Below are 8,499 nucleotides of genomic sequence, written 5' to 3'. Positions count from 1 at the left end.
CTACTGTGTGATAAGAACCTTGAGGATTGGCATTGGCATATTTTGTTTACCAATAAAGCATGGAAAGGAATGTCTTATGTGAAGAAATCTGTGATTGCTGAGCTCTCTAGCCAGACATGGTGCAAATTACATGAGATCCTGCACAGTCTTCCTCTTCTTCCAGATGAAGCTTTTAGGGACAGAGAGCTGGATTCTATCCACCTCTGTGAAGTACCTGGAGCTTTTATAGCCAGCCTTAACTATGACTTGAAGTCCCACCGTGTCCCTTGCCACTGGAATTGGACAGCCAATACTCTTAAACCCGTATCATGAAGCCCATGACACCCTTGTGATGATCATGGACAATGATCTCCTAGCAATGCATTACCTTGGTGGTACTTTGGCCCAGATAACCCTGGGGATTGTGGCAGACTCGTAGAGAGAGAACTCTTGGTCCAGCGTGAGGTGTATGATCATGTGGATCACTAGGACTAAAGTTGTGGCTAATTCAGTACCTAAATATTGCCAATGCAGTATAAAATATGAGCAGGTCTAAAGGGCTATAATGTAAGCAGGTTTGGTTGGAAATTTACAGATTTACAGTCTTTGGCATTGCAGAACTCCCAGAGACAAAGCATCAAAGCACCTGTGGAGCTACTTGAGGATCTTATCTCTGGACATGACTGGATCTTAGTTGGATCTGCAGACACAAGCATCAGAAAGCCTGCTGGGGTGTGCAAGGAGCTCAAGTGGCACAGGGGGAGGGTGGCACAAGCCTTTCAGCTCTTGCTCCTTGCCAGGTGCAAGGCTTGGCTTGATGCTGCAGCTCTTCCTCTACCTTGTGGACACTTTCCCATCAATCATGGGATTTCAAGGCCAGAAGAGCAACCTGCATGAGGTGCACTCCCAAAGACAAAGGTGTTCTAAAGTCAAAACCACTGCTCTAACTTGTGCCATTTTGCTTCTGAGTTTAACAAGAGGAGCATCCCCACGGCCACCCATTTTTGCAGCTCTCTGGCTCCACACTAACTGCAGACATGTCAGCTGTGCCAAGGAATGGGGATTTTTAGCTGTGATCACATGCTTGTCAGATTGTGCTCTCAGGGTAATTGACTTCTTGACTCCAATGTATAGTGCTCGATCTTGACTTCGGGTTACAGTGTATTCAGTATTGAGCATTCAGTCATTAAATGTTCAGAGGCTCTTCCTGTGTGTCATCAGCCTCCTCCAGTTCTTCAGTGCCTTGCTTTGTTTGTTCTGAACCTCTCTCCGTTGTTCTGGATTTGGTGGGTTACAAGTAGAAATGCCAGCTCTTCTAGGTGAGCCAGAAGAGCACTTCCAGCCTGAAGCTGAGCTCACTAAGCTATGGTGACCTGCTATTAACAGGCAAGTCTTCCCCTTCAAACAATGTTATTTAACACCAGCTCTGAATTGACTAAATAGTTTGTCTGTGTGTAAAATTTTATGGTTTGTGTAGAGCCATCAGGTGCCAACAACAACTTATATGCTGTTTCCTAATTTAAGTTAGGAAAATTTATATGTTTCCTAATTTATGAATTTACTTATGAAAACTAGTATAAAAAGAAAATAGCTCTGGTTTTGATTTTGCTGTAGGTTAACTCTGACAGGCAGATAAACCCCATAGACTTTCTCATCTCTCCTCTGCAGTGGGGTGGGGCAGAGTCAGAAGAGCAGCACTAGAAAACTTGTGGATTCAGATAAAGACAGATTATTAAGGGAAGCAAACTCTACATGCAACCAAAGCAAAATAAGGAATTATTCCCTGCTTGCAATGTTTAAACAGTAAAAGACATTGAACAGTATTTTAACATGACACTACATCAGCCAAACAAATGGACAGTAGGGCATGAGAAACAGGGATATAGATGAAGTTTTGTTCAAAGGGCTAATTTGGTTCTCTATGTTATGACTGTCATGCCCATAAGGTAAATACTTGACAATCCATGTAAATTTTCCTAAGTTGTATTATTTCATGATCAGCTATGATTTATTTAATTTCTGTTGTACCCATCCCTGAATTGTCTGGGCATGATTTCTGAACAAGACAAATGGTAAATAGCAAAGGGCTGCAATAACTGAGCAGCCAACAGGATAAGTCATATTGGCATATATTGGCTTTGCCAAATCCTCTGCCAATGCTTTCGTTTCTTCTCCTCTTTGGTTTAAAATGCAAGACATTTTCATGACTTCTGATGATGCCAAGGAGTTCTAAACTGCCTCTGCTGAAAGGAACTGTGCTGTTTTTTCTCGTGCCTATGAGCAGAGAGTTGCTTCATTGCTGCCATGATTCATACAGAGCTTCACCAGCAAGAGAAAGCCCCTGGCTAAGATAACATTAAATAATACAATTAACTTAATGTAAATTAACCTTAGGAAATGGAAGTATCTTTTGTTTTCAGAAAGCCCAAACAAATAAATCTAGCATCTCTTGGAGCACAAGCGGCTCCACATCAACGGGCTGAAACGCTGGTGTGTTTAAAAATTACCAACATCAACATGATGTTGAACTCTGGGCCATCAGCAGGCGCTGGCACCTCACCGAGCGCCCCCTCGGACTCAGGGCTGGGAAAAGGGCGGCAGCGACTCTGTCCGACAAACACATTCTGTATAAATCAAGGTGTGAAGTGCGCTCCACCCTGAATCAAAATCAATGGAGCTGCAGATTTCATTGTACACTTAAGCAAATACATAGCAAAATGTGCCCAACCACGGGTTTTTTTACGTGCTGTTCGAGAAGAATTTGCCCAGAAATCAGGGCAGAAGTCTGGTCGTTCAAACCTTCCCTCAAAGAGCTCCATCCCTGAACGCTTGGAGGTGTCTGTAGCTCCCTGTATCGACAGAGAAACCTTTACTGATCGTATTTTGTACAAAGTCCAGTATTCACCTGTAGGACACAAGTGTTCAAAATTTGGATTTTAATTCCCCCCCTCTTCCCCTCCCTACCAAAAAAACCCAAAAACCAAACACTTTAATTTGCGATGAAGATTCTATCACTCCACAACTTTTTAAAGTATCACCAGTTTCTTTGAAATAATTGAAAATAAATCAAAACAATCTTCAGAGATTCCATTCCTTAACAGGTAAGGCTTCTGTGTATTCTCTATCCCAGTATTCCTCTTCATTTCTTTACATGGAACTGGATTTTTTCAAAGTGAAACTGCCAGAGTTGATGTGATTTCAGGTTTCCTTGGAAATATTTAAACGGTTCCATGTAAATAGGGAGTGCTCTGTTTAATTTAAGTCTCTAATTCACTTAGAAACAATATAGTAGAAGCCACAAACACTCTCTACATGCATTATCTTTTCTCATCATTACTAAGCACTTAGTTAGACTATACAGTGGCAAAATGAGTTATTAGCATATTTGCTATTTATCTTTATTTAGGAAATAATTGTTCTGAATAGTTGATACTATGTGACTTTGACTTAACACATCAGCTTAAATAAACCTTTTTTTGTACAATGCTAAAATATTTTGGGTGTTTTGTCTGATCAACTCAAAGAGTTGGGGTAATCAAATACTGAAGCTTTTTTTCCCGTTAAGGTTTTCCTCAGATTAGAATTAATTTTGCATGCCAGTGGTATTTCCTTCTCCATGGTAAATTCTCTCAATTACAATTATTAAACCAGGTGACAATTGCTATTGTAGCTGTTATATAAGACAATAATTCCAATATCTATTTTTTTAAATGGCAATGAAACTAAAATATTTGTAGAACTGAATAGCTTAATTTCAAATTATTTTAACAGACATTTGTCTGTGAGAAAAAAAATCTGGATTTTTGACAGAAATTTCACATATTTGCTAGTGGATATAAGGCTGAAATTGAGCCCTAAAGCCATAGGTTGTCTTCAGGCTTTTGTTTTGCAGTACATGGTTTTCAACATCTGGTTCTGTATTGGTTCATCAAGAAGATCAGGCACAGGAGAGTCTTATTATGTCTTTTGTTGTATTGTTTAAAATCACTTCTTCAAATAGATTTGTTGATTAGTTTTAAGTCATGTGAATCATTGGAACTTCAGACTAAAACTGGTAAAATCCATATATAAAAGAAAAAAAAGTGAAAACTTGATTCATTTAAAGGGCTTTTTAAAATCACATTAAGGGGAAAACCAAAATCATAAGCACGGGAAGTCTAAAAATCCCATATTTTTACAAGCAACAAAAAGACACAAACTCATCTCTTGCATGCAATGGGAATGTTTCCCTGACTGTTCATCCTGCCAATTCGGGGCTGACCAAACAGTCACCTGAAGGTCAGCCCCTGAGGCATTGCTTTAGCTTCTCCAAACTGCTACTTTTCATTTTTTAAAGGACTGGAAAATAAAAAGAGATAACACATGTTGTTCTTAAATACCCAGATTTTTATCTGTCGATCTCAGTTAAAGGCAAGGCATTACCTGGGAAAAGTGGTGATTTTGCCCATGTTTGGTCTTAGTTTCCACATAAACGGCAATGTCTTGTTTCCAATGTGATTTCACAGTAGAATAGGGAAAACAAATTAGTTATTTAATAGGAAATAGGATTTTTTCTGTGAAGGTAATGCTGTAGTTAATATGTGCAGTTAATAATCTAAGGTGAAAAAGCAGCGGTGGAGCACTGCACCTACAGCAAATCATATCGTGCTTATCCAAAGCCCTGATACTGAGTTTGTGTACTATTTTCATATCATTTTATTGCTGCTCAGTAATTTCTTGGCAAGGAAATCTTCTACTCCATCCTGTATTTGTAACAGTCTCAAAGCAGATTCACATCACTGCTGCTACTGTGACTCATGCCCTATTTTTGCAATTTGCAATCTGTTTTCTTTTCCCCCTCTCCGCAAATACTATTTGGAAAGGCAGTGGAAAAAAAAATCGACCTATGATCATGTTTCCTCACCTAGTATTTGTATACAGTAGGCTGGCATTTGCTCATTAAGAACTGCAATCTTCAGAAATAAAGGATAATATTAAGTCAAGTAAATCATGGCAGTGGAATTTAATGACATGAAGTTGTCAGGATTACTGACAAAATCTTTCTTTCTGATCAGAACCTAAGTTAAATATGCAAAGCCACCAACAATAGGAACAAATGTGTAACCATGAGTCAAGTTCAAAATTCCAAAACCTACCTTGAGAAACAGCAGGAGTTGATGCACACTTTACTCTTCATACAGTCTAATACTAACGTGCTGGTAAGCCTCTGGGTCTCTCTGGGACAAAAAAAATGTCTTGCAGGCACCTGCTACCACCATATACCCAAGAGGACTGTAAAATCAGAGATAAGGAACATGTAAAATCAGAGATAAGGCTCCAGAGAGGAGCCAGATTCCTGTCTTGGGTATGGAATGATACAGCCACTGGTACCCCAGAAGGAAATTAATCTTCCACACTGGGACTATTTCCCAGCAGCCAAAGAAGTGACTTGTGGATTTCTTATATTTACATATTTTTTTCATATGATGGAGAATGAGGAGAGCATTAACAGAACGAGTGGAGTGATACAAACGTATAAGAAATATATAGATATATATCATATATACGTGTCTGTGGTAAGGGTGTTCAGATTCTGGTCCCCGTTCTCATCCCTCTTACCTTTACTATTGTATTTACATGTTTCCAGCATGGTCATTGTCTAGATCACCTGACTGCTTTATCTGTGAAAATGCACAAAGCCAGTTAGCACCTAGTTCTGCAAAACTAAAGGGAGATGGGGCAGAGATAAAGAATCATTGTTTTCAGATTCAACACTTCATGCAGAACTGTTTTGCCAATTGATAGGGCAACTTAAAGGACACAGACACCAATGAGATAATGGTCTTATTTTACTATGAAGAGTAAGGCAAAGTAAAATTATACATTTAATTTTAAAACAATAAGCTTTAGTATTCTGCTTAAACAACAAGCAAAAATAAGCAAGTAATGCACCTAATCATTACTATACAAGAAAGAGAATAGTGGTTGAGAAAGATGCATCACCAAATGCCTAAATACCATCATCCAGAGTCCTCAATTGCTATTGGTGAACCCCATTTTGGAGAGAGGACCTGAAGAATTCTTCCTGTCAATTGGAAAATCCCACAGGGTGCATCCACCCCTAGGTGAAGTTTCTGAATTCGCCCTGAAACAGGGTCCAGCTGTTATAGACCCAAACCAGCTAGTCAAAGTGACTTATTTATATTTTTAGCACACAAACACCTGGATTTGATGGCACACTGAGCCAGAGCCCAAGCCTCGGCTGGGTGGGTTTTCCCTAAAACATCACACAAACAAACCTCTATTAATGTCAGCTGGGAAAGTTTCTTAAAATGCTACATTTCTTGCAGATAACTACACAAGATAATGGGAAAGTTTCTAAAGCAGCCCATTTGGTGTTAAAGAGCTGGCATAAGCATATTGATCATTTATTTTTAATTAAGGAATACTGATAGTGTTAGTCACACAGTGCCCAGGATTACAAGTAAACTCTGGCTTGGGCCTGCTGCTCAGGCCTCAGCACGTGAAGAACATACTGATATTCTTTAGATGCAAATTCCTAAGCATTTTATGTTTTCTTACAGATAGTGTCCAGTGCACCAGATCACAGAATTCCCTCTCTGCTACTATTTAAAATAAATGTCAAGTAAACAGCTGTATCTATACAACCCATTTTCTGAATGCATTAATGTGTATTTCCAGCCTATATTTATCAATCTTTACAATGCAGCAACCAAGCCTTCTGATTCAGGCAGAAATTATGAGGAAGTTCGTGGTATGAATCCAACTCTAGGAATTCTAAGAGCAACCAAAAAGCTACTGGAGAGAAGATGAGAAGAGCAGGAACATGTTTTTTTCTGAACACAAATCAAGTTTTGGAATGTTCTAAGCTGCAATTTACATTGCAGGGTCAGAGAGCACTCCTACTCAGTCATTATCCAGCTGAGACCATGCAATCAAATATGTGCCTTTCGCAAAAAAACACGCGCTCACTACATGCACACAAAGCTGCAGTGACTCAGTTAAGAAACAGCTTTCAGTGCTACCCAGCCGTGGTAAAACAGCCTTTATGGGAGCGGGGGGAAGGCACGGTCTGATCGGCAGCGGGGGGAGCGCCGGCGATACACCCCAGCACTAACAGCGGGCAGGGAGCTGCTGCTCCGACCCGGGTTTACTGCAGAAACTGCTGACTTTGTTCAGAGAATCCATCGGCAGCGAAGAAAGGCTGCATTCTGCCACCGGCAAATGTTAGAAAGTGTCTTGGCTGTTGTACCAGGCGGACAATTCCGCAAATTTGCGTTTTACACATAACCACGACTTTATTTGGAGTAATAGCTGCAGCCTTTCAATGAGATCAGCTCTCCATAAAGCCAGTGACAGCAGCACAAACTCAAAAGAGGGTTACATTAATGTTATTTTAATTGGCAGATTGTATCAGCGCAGCCTCCGCTGGCAAGTTACTCATTTACCTTAAACTAGTTTCTATGTATTGCATTGAGGTTTACCTTGATTTGCAAGATTTAAATTTCAAAATCCTTTTTGTCAGGTAAGTACCTTTTCTAATAGTAGAAAATTTAAAACATTTCTACACACTCAAATCAGAAAATGCAGCAAGTTTTCTACTTTCACCTACTTATATTTAATACGTATTTTGATACATTCACCCAGTATCTTTAGAATTATTGGGGAAAAAATAGCGAGGTGAGAGTAAGCAAAGTCACAAGGAATAAAATTCAGCTGCTTTCAAGACAGCAAATCTCTGGGTCTCAATTTCTGAGCTGCTGACTCTAGCATTCTTCTTAAAAACATGCAGTAGACACAGTTTAACCAGCCTGCCCTGTAGAACACTTTGGATATCCCAGTATTTTCAAAGAAATGTTTCAATTAAGGATATAATTCCAAGGGTATTTTTTCCTTTGATAAAAAAAATGTTCTTTTTTTTTTTTTTTTTTTTTTTTGCCTGACACAACCACACCATAATTAAAAGAAAGCTAAAAAACGATAAATAAGGCCGGGGAGGTGGTGAGGAAGGTAAGTCTGGTAATAGCGATAGAAGTACTGCATCTGTCAATGCTAAACGTGCTCTGTAGGTTAGGCGTGACGAGGAACAGGAGCCAATATCGGCGAATTTCTCGCGCAGGTGTCCAATAACATTTGCGAAACCGGTCGGGCAGCGTTTCAGGTGGTCTCTGCAGACTCCCAGTGCCGGGGCTGGTGCCGCAGCAGCTTCCCGGAGCAGAGCCCTGCCTTCCACCGAGATAGCGCGGGGCTCTCCGAGGCTCCCGCACTCACACACGGGGGCGCAGGGAGAGACCAGCGCCGGAGCAGCGCGGGCAGCGCCACTCGCACCCCGTGCGGGCCCTGGGCACCAGCGGGCTAGGAGCGCCCCGCTGCGAGGAACGAGCCGCGGGAAGCTCGTCCCGGGGAAAGCTGCGGGCGGCCCGCGGTGCCGGAGGCGAGCAGTGCCCTCGGGGCGGGCAGCGGGCAGCGCAGCCAGCCGCACGGCGCCGGCGGGAGCAGCCGCGGGCTCGGCGCGGAGCG

Source organism: Erithacus rubecula, assembly GCF_903797595.1.
Source record: "Erithacus rubecula genome assembly, chromosome: 12".
NCBI classification, from domain to species: domain Eukaryota; kingdom Metazoa; phylum Chordata; class Aves; order Passeriformes; family Muscicapidae; genus Erithacus; species Erithacus rubecula.
The sequence above is the reverse complement of the archived record's forward strand: the minus strand, read 5'-3'. Positions refer to the sequence as shown.